This window comes from Gossypium hirsutum, chromosome D01, assembly GCF_007990345.1.
Source record: "Gossypium hirsutum isolate 1008001.06 chromosome D01, Gossypium_hirsutum_v2.1, whole genome shotgun sequence".
Taxonomy (NCBI): domain Eukaryota; kingdom Viridiplantae; phylum Streptophyta; class Magnoliopsida; order Malvales; family Malvaceae; genus Gossypium; species Gossypium hirsutum.
The window spans coordinates 13,791,792-13,809,704 of NC_053437.1; the positions used below are offsets into that span (position 1 = coordinate 13,791,792).

At 31.6% G+C, this 17,913-nt stretch overlaps 1 long non-coding RNA gene across 4 annotated transcripts; it reads right to left on the reverse strand.

The window, feature by feature from the left end:
* Positions 1–2,192: 2,192 nt before the first annotated feature.
* Positions 2,193–15,428, reverse strand: LOC107921202 (uncharacterized). Of its 4 annotated transcripts, XR_005909330.1 has the most exons (5): positions 15,236–15,428; positions 14,966–15,091; positions 7,944–8,011; positions 4,094–4,313; positions 2,193–4,002 (listed from the first exon to the last, which is right to left on the reverse strand). It is a non-coding gene; the product is annotated as an uncharacterized lncRNA (long non-coding RNA). The 4 variants fall into 4 exon arrangements; XR_005909329.1 differs by lacking the exons at positions 2,193–4,002; positions 4,094–4,313 and having other exon boundaries at positions 7,269–8,011; positions 15,236–15,417; XR_001690969.2 differs by lacking the exons at positions 2,193–4,002; positions 4,094–4,313; positions 7,944–8,011 and adding an exon at positions 11,701–12,035 and having other exon boundaries at positions 15,236–15,425.
* Positions 15,429–17,913: the final 2,485 nt, after the last annotated feature.

The following is a 17,913-nucleotide window of genomic DNA, read 5'->3' on the forward strand; positions in this document are numbered from 1 at the left end:
CGTGTAATCATTACTTGATTTTATAAATATTTTTTATATTTTAGATATTAACTTAATATAATTTACACATACTCTTTTATTTATTTTCGTTCATGTGCGTATATATATAACCAACTTCGAAATTTTAGTAATAACACTTTATATTTTTTATATATGCACATAGTATACTTTTAGCATACGTATACATATAATAATATATCACTAATTTCAAATAATACTTTATTATGCATAAAAACCTTATTTTTTATATTTATTTAACTTTTATATATTATTACTATACATTTTTATTAAGTTTTATTTATACAAATCCAAATGTAGATATTAATGTTAAGCTATCCACTTTTATTTTATTTCACGTTTTCTATATTTTTCTCATTTTTTTATGTTAACCTTTATTTGTTTTTTAGTTCTATTACCAAATTGTATCAAATATTTGTACTATCTTTTTTTTTCTTTTATTGTTTTAAATTGATTATGAATTGGTGGGATGCTTAATTCTTAATATGGATGTTTAGAATATGATCAAAGGCGATGTTTGTATTTGCCTGTTATTAATTTAATCGCTTCTAGTTTAAGTTTAAATTATTGGATGTATCGTTATTCAAACATGTTTCGTTAGAGTTGAATTTCATTAAAGCTTCATAACCGTTTCATTTTATAAATTTAAAAAAGGGGCTTAGTGTTCATAGGTTCTCGAGAAAATCGTGCTCTAACTTACCGAGCTTCGATTCTTCTCGATGAATTTAGATGATCAACCGTCCATTTTATTAAAATCATGCTATTAAAATAAAATTATTAAGATTTCAAAATATTGGATCCTAACTTACCGGATACGATATTTTGTTATCTCGATTTTAAAATAAAGGCAATATTTGATGTTTAAGAATTTCGAGAAATTGAACCCTAACTTACTAGGTTCGGGTTTCTCGATGGACTTAGATAATCAAATAACCTTCTTAAACACATGATTTTCTAAAAAGGAACAAATTTAATTTCAAAGATCGAATTGTTGCACCCTAACTCACTGAGTGTAGCAATTTATTCCTTCAAAATGAGTCCGTCTTATTATTCAATTTGGTTTATTCAAATTTAAACTTCAAAGATCATATTTTAAAATCTTTTCAAATTCTCAACACTAAGACATTAAACAATCGATTCGGTACCAATTTTGGGCGTTACGAGGGTGCTAACCCTTCCTCATGCGTAACCGACTCCCGGACCTATTTTCTCAAATCTTGCAGACCTAACATTATTTTCAAGGTGATCCAATCACACCTTAATAAAATATCGGTGGTGACTCCCAATTTTCTTTTTTAAGTCGACAACTAAACTTTTTTTGTTTTTCAAAAAAGGGTGGTTTCGACAATTATTATTATATAATTCAAATAATAATAATATTTAATATTTAATTAAAATATTTTATCCGATCATAACGATCAAATTGATTATCGTCATGCATAAGGATATTATGAAATTTGATAATTTGCCTTTGTTTGTGTGATTTCTGAAAGCATGATATTATTATCTGATGTGTATAACATGTATGACATATGTGCATCTTATATCGATACAGTACTGCATGTACATTGGGGTGAGATAATGATATGACAGAGGAAGTGTTGGCAATTTAATGATCTACCTTATTTGGTGGTTTAAACCATATATCTGTTCTGGTGGCTTGGTCACGCTTATCTGATTCTGGCATAATATCGCATTATTTCTGGCAACTTGACTGCACTATTCTAAAAAGTGACATATGCTCACTTATAGGTGTGTGGGATTGGATTTGTATTTATTATCCTAATTGGTGTGTAAGGATGGACGAATATGGTGTGTAGTGGATGAGGGTAGGATTTGACTTTGTATCTGAAATTGCATATAATTTTGTATTTGAAAATTACATCTATATTTGTATCTACATTTGCTATGTTCGATCGGTTAAGTTACACACTGAGTTCGTAAGCTCGCCCATTTGTTCTCATCCTCTCAAGTAATCAAAAAACCTAGGCGGTCGGCATACGAGAACTCGAGATTGGACTCTTTCAAAAAAACAGTTTAACATGAACTTTATGTTAATAATGGAATTTTATGACTTTTAGGACTTTCGGACTGTAGATTGTTTTGGACTTTTTTTTTCGTTTTGACTTTTTTTTTCAGATTAAGTCCTATTATATTTCTATTTGCAAAATTATTTATTTACAAATTAAGCCACGGTTTTCAAAATTTCAAAACTTAGAAAATTTTGTTGCAAGACGAAGATTACACACAAATGTTTTCTGTAATAAAACAAATAATCTTAATGAGTATTTTCCCTAAAAATTCGAAAATAATTTATCAAACGTTAACATTGCTTTCTACATTACTACAATTAAATTTATGAGTTTTAAACATGTTATTTTAATTTCTCAAGATTCGGCCATACCGTCTAGGTTGAGTGTAGGGTGTTACATATCGAGTATTGCCTGGACATTAGAGAGTACCGACTTGATTTTTCCTTTTTCTAGTTTCAACCTCATCACTGTCAATCAACTCTGCAATATGATATGCCTCAATTTTCTTAATTGATCATGTTGCTTGCTTAAAGAAGCAAACAAATTGATTACACCAATCAAGTATGAAAACAATTAACAAATAGGAAAAGCCTCCTTGGATGCAGCTACTAAAGTTAACTAGAAACGATGAGCGAGGTAGTGAACATAGTATGCAAATCGGCAGTTTGTAGCAAATAATGCTTGAATGTCATTCCATTCACCACGCATATTACTTGCACCATCATATTCTTGACCACGAATATCATCCACATAAAGGCAGTAATATTAAAGAACTTCACAGATTGCCTTCTCCAAAGCTAGTGATCTGGTCTTCATCACATGAACCAAATTAATAATCATTCATATATAAATCCTTCTTTATCAACAAATCGCATGATAATTACCATTTGTTTTTTCTTTAACTCATCAAAAGTTTCATTCACCATAATGCAAAACTTTGAATCTCCAATCTCTTCCCAAATGAATCCCTAGATTTTACTCACCAAAATAGAAAGAATGTCCTTTTAAACAGGGTAAAGGGGTCGCTAGTCAACAGGGTTCATTGAGACAAGAATCTAAAGTGAAGCCAACTACTGTGAAACTCTAGTTCACACCAATTCCGATGTCGTATAAAAAGCTGTATCAAAATTTGTTTGATGCACACGTTGTCTCCTATTTTCATGTGAAACCTCTACAACATCCAAACCCCAACTGGTATGATGCGAACGTACAATGTGACTACCATGCGGGAATTACGGGGCACTCAATAGAGAATTGCACTGCCTTCAAAAAGCAAGTTGAAAGACTCATCAACATGGGTATTGTCAAGCTTGATCGCCCGTCTAATGCAGAAAGCCCGCTACCCAATCATGATTGATAATGGAGAGAATGAAGAGGTGTTGGGAAACGTTCACATGAATGACATATATGAAGACACAAATGAAAAAGGACCTTGTTAAATATTTACCCTTATAAATCTGGAGTGTTCTAAACAATTAGACTGCGGAAGAAATCCCTATAGTTTTTAAAGCTTATCTAGAGTAATGTTAAGAACATTTTTGTTATTTTTAGCCTAGAAATGATAGAAATTCCTTTGTGAAATAGGCTCATGTCTAAACGTTGTTATTTTAATGAAATACATCTTTGCAATTATTACTAAGCCAATATTTTCATTCTTTACAAACAATTCCAGATTCTTTCATTTTTTTGAATTTTCTTCTAAATTGTTATTCATTCATTCATAATCATATGGTACAAATAATTATTCATGAATTTATACATTCTTTTGTATATTCTTTGGTACTTATTATGGGTCCCTAGATATCAATTACATGAATGACGCTGCTACAGACTCAGATCTTCCTTTTGAGCGAGGCATGTGTTCAGAAGGATATCATGACTTTGAAAATGATATAGATCGTAGCTTATCTCTGTACTTGTTGATGATGGTTGAACAAGAGGATGGACGATCCTACCTCACAAGGAATCATTAGAAATTGTAAGCTTGGTGAATATTAGAATTGACCTGATTGCAAAGACGAAGCAAGACCTTGTTCAGTTACCTCTAGAGTTCAAAGATGTCTTTGTGTGGTCATACCAGGATGTACCCGGGTTAATCGCTGATAATGAAACCTGCACAACAGCACGATTTTTGCAGCAAGAACGATGCAATTCTTTACCGGGGCAATGCCTTTCTCGTTGAGTCAGCATAGCTTTGCCCATTTGAAGTCAAGTTTCCATCCCTTCAAGATGTTTTCTGTCGTAGTTGCGGCCCACAAGGCTCTATGAAAGAAATGAAGGTTTTACGCATACAAGATGAAAGTGAGAAATCTTATCTATAAAAACATTGATTCTGATCGAAAGGATTCAGATTCAATCAAAAAAATTTTAAAAAAATCAAAATCAAAAAGAAAAAAGAAAAAAGAAAAAATCAAAGTCAAATTCAAAGTCAAAAGCAAAAAAGAGAAATCAATTAAAGTCAAAATAAATATATGAAAAGGAGAAAAAGAAAAGAAAAGGAGGGGCCAAGGCGAAAACCCGCAAAGGGTGCTTTGTGACCAAATGTGGTTTTGAGTTGAAAACCCGAAAAGGGCGACTCAAATTTTAGGCAAATGGGGCATGACCGTCATCATCATCGAAGGTTTCTAACGAGCATTGCTTTATGTTTGAGATCATTAGTTACTTTGTCAAACGGGTAGAGGCTGCTTCATGCGTCAATATCATCATATGCCGGTATGGAATTACGGGGAAGAAGATATCATGATTGTTAGTATGATAGCTGAGGTCTGTGATCAATTCAAAATCAGATACCATAGTTCATCACTGCAATGAATTGCAAAAATGACTGAGACTTGCAAGGACTAGCATGAGAAATTACCATTTGCTCTTCTTGCTTGTCGAACATCTGTACTAGGGCAACATCATTCTCTTTGGTTGGAGGGATGGAGGTAATTTTACCCATTACAGAAAATCTTTTCTCTCCAGGTATTAGTTGAGCTAAGAGTTGGATGAGGCAGAATGAATCCAATCTGATCAGAAGGAAAAGGCTAAAAGATATGCAGCACAGTCAAATGTATCAAAGGCAAATGACGCAAGCCTACAACCAAAAGGTTCGTCTCAAAGAATTCTATAAGGGAAACCTAATGTTGAGAAAGATCCTTCTTACACAAAAGAATTTTAGAGGAAAATGGATGCCAAACGTCTTTTTTGGAGAAGCTCTGATCTTGAGTAGGATAGATGGTAAAACTAACCAAATCCTGTAAACTCAGATTCAGTCAAGAATTACCTCACCTGAAGGAGAAAGGACCAAGGTGAAAACCTGCAAAGGGTGTCTTGATTCCAAAAAAAAAGGTGAAAAATGAAAAAATGAAAATGAAAAAGTAAAAATGGAAAGGCTAAGGGGAAAACTCACAAAGGGCACCTTAGGCCAAAGAGAAATTGAGTTGAAAACCCGAAAGGGCGGCTCAAATATTGATTAAAATGAGGCATGAGGCGATCAGAGCAACTCGTATCTTGATCAGATTGGGGCATGTGGTAATCTTGTTATACCTGAATCAACAGGAAATGGTAAGCGACATCTTGGGGCATCGACAAAGCACTGTAGATCTCCTAAACACATGTCAAACTTAGAATGGTCTTCAGAAAGTTTGTACAGAGAAGTTCAAGCTGCGATATCCGAAGCATCCAATTCTCATATTATCTATATTAAATTTGTTGTTCTTGAAATACCTTTTTCTTTTCCAACATGTACATTCCCAATCAATTATCCTTCTTTACTATTTTTGATAATTTATTCATTTTGAACTATGCTTAAAACCAACTTTATTCTTATCCATTGTTATGACCCTTTTTGCTAGCATGTTGCATTGGAATAATGATCAATGGACTAATAAAATTTCACAAAGGAAGTTTTACATATTACTCTGAAAAGTTTCTAAATAATATAGAAGCCTGAAACAGGACTATTGTTTAGAACACACCAAATTTAAAGGTTGAAAATTTGAGAAGGAAGAGTCTAAATTTAGACTTTCTCTTTGGATTTTGTTGTCAATATGCCATAAACAAGCAAGCAATGATCACCAAGCAATAGGAAGAGGTTACCTCGGAAAAAAAAGCCTTCTTTTGCGCATAAGTCTTTGGTACGACACCCTGCGAATGGTGTAAGGGACCAAGCAGACTTAGATCTTGTATCCCTGAATTATGATAGAAAGATTGAAGAAAAGCCACATATTTCTACACTTGAATTACAGTAGGAGAATGATGGTATAAATTATGGGCCCTAATGGATTAAACTTTGAAGTTTACAGTGAGGGGCAATCTGACTAAGTGATTCTTTGAAGAAATCGGTCAAGCGAGAAGACGTTGTAGCACGTCAGTATCAAAGCCTTGATAAACTTCGAGTAATGACAACCTAAGCGGGATCATTCTCGAAAAAATAAAATTATGCATTCATGCAAACACCATTCACACGTCTAGTTAGGAGTATTTGATTCATTCTGATCATGACATCCTAATCATTAGGCATAATTAAGTTCATAAACAAATTATACAGGTCATGCTCCCTAGAGAACAGATCAATGAAATCACAAGTCATATGTCCCTGACCAGCAGTGGAATAGGTCAGAAATTGTAGATCTTATCTCCCTAAGCAATAGTGGAGTAGATCGAAGACGGCGAATCTTATCTTCCCCAGGAGTAGGGAAACAGATTTAAGCCACAAGTCCTATGTCCCTGACCAGCAGTGGAATAGGTTGGAAATTGCAGATCTTGTCTCCCTAAGCAGTAGCGGAGCAGATCGAAGACGGCGAATCTTATCTTCCCCAGGAGTAGGGAAACAGATTTAAGCCATAAGCCCTATGTCCCTGACCAGCAGTGGAATAGGTTGAAAATTGCAGATCTTATCGAAGACGACGAATCTTATCTTCAAGTGTAAGGATGCAGATTAAAGCCGATAATCCTATCTCCCTGAAGTTGTAGTGGAGCGGATTAAAGTAATAGATCTTATCTCTCTGAAGTTGCAGTAGAGTGGATCACATCAAGTCTTATCTCCCTGAGGTTGCAGTGGAGCTGACTGAGTAAGCAAGTCTTATCTCCCTGAGGTTGCAGTGGAGCAGATTGAAGTCGATAATATTATCCCCCCAACATTGCAGTTAAACAGATTAAAGTTACAGATCCTATCTCTCTGACGTTGCGGTGGAGTGGATCGAAACATTAGTTCCTATACCTCTGAAGATGCAGTAAGATGGAATGAGGTTTCTTGAAGAAAAAGAACTACCAAGGTCTAGCATGACCAGGCAAAATTGGCCCTTTTTAGTCTTTGCTCCATTCCCGTTACACAATAATGAGCAAAGAGGGGCAGCTGTAAGAGCCTATTTTTGCCCGGCCCGATTAATTTACCCAATCCCAAAACACATCAAACCACCTAACCCAACTAACTAAACCCAAACCCGTTACAAACCGAAGCCCAAAAGCAAAGAAAAAAACCTAAAACCCTAAACAATTTATGAAGCAAGCCGAGCGCCGCAACGGTAACCTCCAGTGCCGTTCTCCCACGCCACGCACGCCCCCGTGCAGCTGGCCCTCGTACGTGCTACGTCTCTGACACCGTACGTCGTACATGCACACAAGCAACAAACAAAAACCACGCAGCACAGAATAACAGCAAAAGAGGACAAAAATATTAAGAAAAATGTAGTTTTTTTATATTTTCTTTTATCATTTTTGGCTATAAAGGTCGATTTAGGAGATTGTAAAAAAAACACACTGTATCAGAAACAGAGAATATCAATAAAAAGAAAAAATTGAAAGAAAAATGTGATTGCAGTGTTCTTTCTCTGGTTTTTTTTTTTGCTTCTTTATTCATCTATTTCGTGCTCAAAAAGGAAAAAGAAGGGAGAAGAGTAAGGAACGTACCTGGTGACCGGCCTCGTGCTCGCTCCGTCGCAATCGGAGTCGTGCATGGGATTCGGAAAGCCCCTGTTCTGAGGCGATAAACAGCGCATGAGAAAAATGAGGAGTGCTTAGGTTTTGGTTTCAAAAGAGCAGATCGGGTTTAGTTTAGGGTTTTTTTATTTTTATCTTAATCATGGAAACAGCGTCGTTTTCACTGATCGGATTTGAGCATCCGAACATGTGTTTAATTTCTGTTTTAGTCCTCTTTGTTATTTTATTATGATTCTTACCCTCTTTTTCATTTTTGCTCCGCTTTAGTCCCAAATCTGTTAGATTTCACTTTATTTTTGCAATGTATTTATTTATTTTAAACTTTATATTATTTATTTTAAATCGTTATTATTTATTTTAAGTTTTTTATATATTATGTATTTTAAATTATGTTAATCAATTATTCATTTTAAATATATATATTATTTATGTTAAACTACATATTTATATTATTTATTTGGAATTGTTTTTATGCACATCATGCATTATCGTTTTAAAAAAAAAATTTGTTTGCATATTATTCATTTAAGATTCCTTCTGACATATTATTTATTTTAAACATTTTACATATTACTTTAAATTGTTTTCTATGTTATTTATTTTTAAAATTGCTTTGAAGATTATTCATTTTAACTTGTTTTACACATTATTTTAATATGTATGGAATTATTTTAATATATATATACGTGTATAAAATGTATTGTAACTGGTAATTTCTAAAATTTTATTCTACGTTTTAAAATTTTTATCATTTCGATTATGTTGATTGGTTTACTTGGGATTAAATTATTATTGCATCAATTATTCTCTTTTTGTTATTTCTAAGATCGATTATTAGTTTATTTGATTATTAATGTCGATGTATTATATATGTGGTTGCTCCAATTTGTAGAAGTAATTTGCTATTCATCATTCGCTCCGTATATTGTTATATTATTTGTAAGAATTGCATTCCATTAAAACATTATAATCGTTTTATTTCAAAACTCCTAAAAAAGGATTGGTGTTTAATAGTTCTCGAGAGAATTGTGCCCTAACTTACTGGGCTTCAACTCTCTTCGATGGATTTATATCATCAAGTTTCCATTTTATTTAAACCACACCATTATCAACATAAATTTTTTCAGGATTTCAAAATGTTGGACCCTAACTCACTGGATCCAATAATTTTGCTATTCAGAATTAAGGATTTTCTTTATAAAGGCAATATTCGATGTTTAGGAATTTCAGGAAATTAAACCCTAATTTACTAGGTCTTAATTTTTCGTTGGACCTAAATAATCAGATATCCTGCTCAAAATGCATAGGTTTTAAAAGTTATGAGATAAACTTAATTTTGATGATTGAAGTGTTACGCTCTAACTCACTGAGTATGGCAATTCATGAGTACATTTTACCTAAATTTTCTTTTCAAATGATCGTATTTTAAAATTTTTTTTTTAAAGTTTCGACACTAAGACATTAAAAAATCGATTCGGTACCAATTTTGGTCGTTACGAGGGTGTTAACCCTTCCTCGTGCGTAACCGACTCCTGGACCTATTTTCTCAAACTCGCAGACTTAAAATTTATTTTAATGATAAACCGATCACACCTTAATAAAATATCGGTGGCGACTCCATTCCCATTTTCAAAATCGATACCCATTTTTCAAATTTCAAAAAAGTGGTTTCGACAATGACAACATTAGGAAGTATATTATGACATATTAATTCAAGAAATGATTAAATCGCAAAAGTGAGAAAAATTTTATTATCCAAGAGTAAATACTCAAAATTTAAGGGGTTAAAGTATAAATATTAAAAAATTGAAGGACCAAAGGTGTAAATATTTTAAGGGTGGAATGACCTAGAAACTAAGGAAAATGGATAGATTAGGACCAAATTGAAAAAGGCGAAGAATTTTGAGGGACTAAATCATAATTTTACCAAATTAAGTGATGACTCAAGGATGGAATTTTAAAATATTATAAAGAGAAAAATGGTCAATTAAAGAGAGAGAACTCTAGAAGGTAATGATGATGTTGGTGATATTTTTATTAATTAATTAGATAAATGTTATTTATTTAATATTTTATTAAGATTTTTAGTATTATTTTATTATTAAATGATTAATATAAAAGGGAGGAAAGATGAAAAGAATTCATCATCTTTTCCATGCAACCAACGTGAGAAGAAAGAAAGAAAGAAAGCTTTGCTTTCTTTACAATTTGGTCCTCTCACCAAAAATTCACCATTTTCACTTAAAATTTAAAGAAATTTCCATAGCCACCAAGAGAGAAATTTGATAAGGAGACTATGGGGAGCTAGAATATCAAGTTAGATTCAAGAAATAAAGGCTCGAGGAGAGATAAAATCAAGTTAAAGATTGAAATCAATAGCACAAGGTAAGAACATCAAGATTTCAATATATTTTTGAGTTTGATATTATTGAAAAAGTATGAAATTGATGTTAATGTAGGGTTTTATTATATAAGGTTCTATGTTCTTGATATGTTAGTGAAGAAAAATAAGAGAAAGTGATGGGAAATACTATAGAGAAAGAGAATAAGGGTGTTATAAATTTAGTAATCAACATTTTGCACTAAAACAGTTTTTGACAGCAACAGTAGGTTAACTTTGAAAAATTACCATAAATCGTGGAAATTGAATTATAGGATGAAAAAAATATGAAATTAAAACTTATTAAGTCTAGTTTCTCATAGAAGAAATGGTGTAATCAATGGTATTATAAATTATGAGATATAACTTTTGTGAGACAATATCAGAATGAATTCGAGTTTCCCTGTTCTGACTTTGGAAAATCATTAAAAATTGTACAAAAATGATTATGAGTTATAATTCATATGTTTAGAATCCTTAATAAGTCTATTTTTAAAAAGAATAAACGAGAACATTATCCGAATCCTATACAATGAGATAATTAATTTTTAGTGAAGAAGAGTTGAAACTGTCAGACAGCAGAACATGGATGACTTTAAAGAATAAACTGTACTTATTGGATAAACCAAAAATTATGAAAATTTTATGGTAAGAATATATGAGCCTAGTTTCAGATAAAATTTACGAATTTCAATTCGAAGTCCTGTAGCTTAAGATATAATTAATTTAGTGACTATGACTCAAGTGAACAAGTTGTTATGAGTAAACAAGTAAATAGTGGCAATATATATATCAAGGATGTGAAATAGAGTGGAGGAGGAGGAAAAATAATATATGTGAATATTCAACTAATATGAGTTTAATTTAAGATAGCTAATTTACATGTTTTAGGTTCAGAGACTAAATTGAATAAAAGTAAAATTTTAAGGGTAATTTTGTAAAAATATAAAAAAAAAAACAAATTGCATGAAATGAATTGTTTTATCATTTAAATTAATAAATTGAATGAAATATTAATTTAGATCAAGATTTGGGTGGAAATTCGAGAAAAATAGAAAATTACCAAAATGTCCCTAAATTTTGATATTTCTACAATTTAACCCGGTAAGTTCGTGTAACTTGAATTATATTGTTAAATGCTTAAAATGTTTGTTATTGATGTGAATATGATTTGAATGTTCATTATATTAAAATTGATGAAACATTGATATATTTGATAAAAAGGGGAAGAAATCTCGGTTGAATGGAAGGAAAATTCAATGGATCTCTAAAAAGAAATTGACAGTAAAAAGGATCTATCCCAGATGGGTGATCCTATCTTGATATAGCCCTCCCGAAGAATATGTGTGAAAAAGATCTAGTCCGGATGGGTGATCTTGATATAGCCCTCCCGAAAAATATGTGAAAAATAGATTTAGCCCGGACGGGTAATCCAAATTAGGGTCTAAATTTAGCTTGAATTGGTAATTCAAATCCAAGCTCATTAGAGTAATTGTCATTACAGGGGATTTAGCCTGAACTGGTAATCCAGACAATACTCTATGGTTTATATTACAGGAGATTTAGCCTAAACTGGTAATCCCACTGTAAGAAATGAGGTTCGCGGGAGTGTACTCTCTTGGAAAATGTGCGCACATGAATATGAATTGACGGACCCGAATTAGTACACTAAAGTGTCCCCCCTGAAAATCCATCAAAATTTCGAGAAATTCAACGGGATAAAAATAGAAAAATGATAAGTACTTAAAATCATGAAATTAAACTTGAAATACATAGAAATGATAATTATTTGATATACTAAAATATGACATGGAAAATACATGTATGTGAAACTTGTCTGATAATTATGCATATTCAAGATTATGAACTGCTACTGGAATAAATATACATTGAAATCTAAAACAAATTATGGTACATGAAATATTGTCATAATGAATTGAATAATTTATATTTAAGAAGAAACAACAAGAAAATGATATGTATCATGACATGTAAATATGAGACTATCTTTGATACGTTGATACTAAGAAAAATTATGTGTATTAAGACGAGTAATAAATTTAAGTGAGACATGGCGAGAAAATAAGTTTGTCAATATTAAAGTACGCTAACCAATGTTGTTGCTTGAATTTTAGGCAAGTGCCAAATTACTATTGAATGATAATATGTTTAATTATAAGGTGCTTTGGAATGGTAAGTGCTTAGATGAAAATATAATTGAGCTTATGAAAGAGTGGAAAGGTTTCAGTTATGCAATTTCTTATGAAAAAATTTGTTATATGATACGCCCCGTATGAACCCTGCACCTAATTTGAAAATAAAAAAAAATTAAAATCTATATATATATATATTTAGGATTTTGCGAAAAATTTCCTATGATTCCGATTTAATCTCAGTAGGTTCCTAATAAATGTTTTTGGCTTCGAGAGCCCAATAGAGGGACGTTATGATTATTTTCAGAATATGAATAATAAATGGTTCAAAATTATTGAAAATGTTTAGTAAACTCCGGTAATGCCTCGTGCCCTATTTCGACAACGGATATGGGTAGGGGGTGTTACACTTCTTCCCATTTCGGTAAAAGCATTTCCACCAAGATTGCAATCATCGGATGCAACAAAGTCGGGTGAAAACAATTGCAAACCATGATTGTGCATATTAAATGCATCCCGCAACATACCTTCCATGTCATCTTTTCTAACAGACTGATGGTAATCACTATGAGGATAAGCCAGATTAATCGTCGAAGAGATTCTACTGGTGTGCACTCTCCATGGAAAATCCATTTTTTATACCCCCGAATAAACCCATCAACAATTAGATGTTCGTAGACAACTTTACGAAAATGCCAATTGGTGTTGCCACACTTTTTACACAGGCAAAGAATCATATTCTCTTGGCTTGCATTTTGAAATGCAAAATTTAGAAAAGTTTGTAGCCCATTTCGTAGTTCTTGAAGTCTAAAGTTGACAATAAATTACACGGGTAAGTTGTTTATTTATAAGTATAATTAAGTTATGTAAGTTATGATATGATATATATTTATGTATTATGTAAGTTATGATATGATATATATAAGTTATGTAAGTTATGATATGATATATATAAGTTATGTAAGTTATGTGAGTTATGTAAGTTATGATATGATATATATATATAAGTTATTATGTATGTATGTGAGTTATGTAAATTATGATATGATATATATAAGTTATTAAGTTAAGATCCCAAGTTTTTTTTCAATTCTTTAAAGTTAAGTAAATTATGTAAGTTATGTAAGTTTTGATATGATATATATTTATGTAAGTTATATAAATTATGCAAGTTATGTAAGTTATGATATATATTTTATAAGTTTTAAAAACATTTAAAAATATTAAATATTAAAATCAAACATTTTTAATATCAAAAAAATAGTAATTTGATTTTTATATTAAAATAAATTTAAATAATGATCAAAATTATTATATTGATAAAAAATATTTATAAGTTTTAAAAAAATTTAAAAATATTAAATATTAAAATCAAATATTAAGTTTTGATATGATATATATTTATGTAAGTTATGTAAATTATATAATATTTTAAAATAGAAACTTTAAAATATTATTTTAAGCGGATATTATTTATTTTAATTTTAAAGACAAAATCGTAAATGAATCTCTTTTTTTTTAAAAAAAAAAACTCTAATAAACCTGGAAGTTATATATAACGAAAGCTGTCATGAGTGTGAAAGGGGAAACTATAAGATTCAAAGTTGTAAATTTTAGAAACAAAAAAAAAAAAGTTAGGCAAATGTTCAATAATGATTTATGAATGAAATATTCAGATTATTAGTTTGAATTGATTGATTTAATTAGTGAAATAAGGTGATTCTAGAATTAATAATATCATTTTCATTATTATGATTGGTGGTCTGCAAATTATTCACTCTGACAATTAAATTATTTTGACAAAACTTACTATTTTCCTCTAAATCATGTATATTCATGAATCTTGATTTTGATCCCAGTGGGGGAAAATTTTCATTTTATGGCTATGAATTTGGAAGAGTTGAAGTTCATCTTCATCAAAGAGATGACAAAGCTATTACCTTGTCATATAGGAAGGTAGAGCAATTTACCGTGAAGAAATTTGTCAAAATTTAACTCAAGTTAATGGCTTAACAATTGAAGTAATGAATGATACAGAAGCAGAGACAAATGATGCAGAGGCAGAGACAAATTTCATGATTGAAGTAGAATGCTCAAGTTAGGTTTACGGGTTCAAAAATTACACTCTATCACATTCAACTATAGAACCAAAAGGGGGAAAGGGAAGAAAAACAAAAAGGCAGAAAATAAGGAATGAGAAATTGAACCAAAAGGCATAAGATATAGAAATAGAAGGAATACAATAAGAGATTCCAGCAAAAGAGAAAAACAGATTTGCAAAGAACTATTTGTTATTATAACGCAGGAATGCTCAAAGCAAATATGGAGAAAAACGTTGATTGATTAAGATATATATATATATATCTTAAACATTCAGCATTAAAAGAAAAGAAGATATTGGTGATTATGTATACAAAAATTTCGGGGGGTGGGGGGGAGAAGAAGAAAAGAGAGCTTACCGAGCTCGAAAACTTGAAGAATGGGAGGGAAACACTAATAAGGGATTTTGTTACGGAAAATCCTAATTTGTGAGATTGAAAGAGAAGCTTTTAATTTCGCACGAGCTTTAGAATCGGGGTTGTGCCCTACAGATAGCAATAGAAGCAATGAAGAAATTAAAGAGAAAGAAAAAACAAAGCAAGCATTAAAGAAAGAAAAAATCAAAGAGAAAAAGGAACAGCCATATACCCAGTCAACGGAGAAATTAGGTAAGGTGATGAGATTTTTACCAGTCAGCCCAAACGAGAAGCGATCTTGCAGCGAGCAGAAGGCCGGAAAACAACGTTGAAGGGGTGAAAGATCTAGGGATTTGCAGGAGAGGAGAAAGACGGAAGGAGAGTCGGGGGCTGAGATTTAGACTTAGAACAACAGACCACAAAAAAAAAAGATGCCATTTAAGTCAAACTGATATTGCAATATTTGCTGCGCTTATAAAAAAACGTGACTAATTGTATAACTTTTGTGGAATTAAATTCTTGTAGTGAAATGGCGTTGTTTTAAAAGATTTTAACACATACTAATGGCATTTTCTGTCTAAACACTACTAATGATTGATTTTTTTTACAATTTTATATTTAATTATTATATAATTCATATCAATTTTTGAAATTTTAATTAATATAAATTTTAAAATTTTTATATAATTTTTTAAAATTTAAACTATAATCATAATTTTAATATATTAAAATTAATATTATTTCATTTACAATTATATAAGAAATTATTTAATATATAAATTAAAAATACTAATTAATCTAAGCTCTAAATCCCTAACCCCTATCCCCTAAACCTTGAATCATAAAACATTAACTATAAATCCTAAACCCTAACCCTTAACCCCTAACACTTAACCCTTAAACCATAAACTATAAACCATAATCTCTAAATCTCTAACCCATATCCCCTAAACACTGAATCATAAAATATAAACCCCTAACACCTAAATCTTAAATCTCAACCCTTAAACCACAAACCATAATCCCTAAACCCCTAATTTTTATCCTCTAAACCCTAAATCATAAAACATAAATCTTAAACCCTTAACCCCTAACACCTAAACCTTAAACTCCAACCCATAATCCATAATCCATAATCCATAATCCCTAAACCCATAATTCATAAACATTAAATTAATAACTCTTAAGCCTTAAACCCTAAACTATATACCCTAAACCATAAACTCTAAACTATAATGATAATTAATACAATATTTTAAAATTAATACTATCTCTTTTACGATTATATAAGAAATTATTTAATATATAAATTAAAAAACAATCAGTCATGTACCCAAAAAACTTTCAAATTATTTTAAATAATAGTATTTTAATTTTTTTCAATTTTAACAAATATTTTTCTATGTTTTTCCTTTCAAATTTTTTCTACGTGTCATTATTTTTTATGAAGAATTTAAATATTAAATTAAAAAATAATTTATATTTTAATTAATATAAATAAATAGTTTGCGGCGTTTTCCAAAAAGCGCCACTAAAGCTTGACCTATAACGACGATTTTCAAAAACCCTAAACCATAGACATTAAACCTTAAATACTAACCCTTAAACCCTAAACCCTAAACCGTAAAGCTTAAAATAAAATGATTTTTTGCTGTTAGAAAGCGCTGCTAATGCCACTAAAGCTCAAAAAGAAAACGATGTCGTTTTGCTTAACTTCTTTGCGGCGTTTTCCAAAAAGCGCCGTTAATGCTTGATCTATAGCAGTGTTTATCAAAAGGCGCCGCTAATTCTCGATCTATTACGGCGTTTGTTAAAAATCGCCGCTAATGCTGCTAAAGCTCAAAAAAAGACGTCGTTTTGCTTAACTTTTTTGCGGCGTTTTTCAAAAAGCGCAACTAATGCTTAACCTATAGCGGCATTTTACAGAAAGCGCCGCTATTGCTCAATCTATTGCGGCGTTTGTTAAAAATCGCCGCTAATGCTCGATCTATTGCGATGTTTGTTAAAAATTTGTCGCTAATGCCTCCAAAGCTCAACAAAAAACGAAGTTGTTTTGCTTAACTTTTTGCGGTGTTTTCCAAAAAGCGCCGCTAATGCTTGACCTATAGTGGCGTTTTACAGAAAGCGCCGCTATTGCTCGATCTTTAGTGGCGTTTCTTAATAAGCGCCGCCAATGCCACTAAAGCTCAAAAAGAGGACGATGTCGTTTTGCTCAACTTTTTTGCGGCGTTTTCCAAAAAGCGCCACTCATGCTTGACATGTAGCGGTGTTTTACAAAAAGTGCCGCTATTGCTCAATCTTTAGCGGCGTTTTTCAAAAAGCGCCGCTAATTCTCGATTTATTGCGGTGTTTGTTAAAAAGTGCAGCTAATGCCACTAAAGCTCAAAAAGAAAACGAAATCGTTTTGCTCAACTTTTTTGCGGCGTTTTCCGAAAAGCGCCGCTAATGCTTGATCTATTGCGGCGATTTAGAGAAAGCGCTGCTATTGCTTACCTATTGTGGTGTTTGTTAAAAAGCGCCGCTAATTCTCGATTTATTGCGGCGTTTTTTTGTTCAAACGCCGCTAAAAACCTATGTTGCTGTAGTGCAAGGAAAGGCTTCCTTTTGTTCGAGATAGGCTAATTGAGTGTTACTTTTTGGGCAATGGGAATTTCTCCTCCGGGTCCCCAATTTTCCAAGTGTAGGAGGAATGTCACAAAATTTGGATCCCTAGCAACTCCATTAGATGGCATATTTGACACATATGGATTATTGGATGAGCTTGAGAAATACACAAATGCAGTAAATCGGTAATGTATATATAAAAATCTAAATATGTGTAATGACTAGTTGTGCTAAAAGTATTTTCCATATTGCAGATGGGATCTTAAGGCAATTGAGGAACTTCCAGAGTATATGAAATTTCTCTACGAAGCCATCTACAACCATGTTAGTGAAGTGGCTCGAGATGC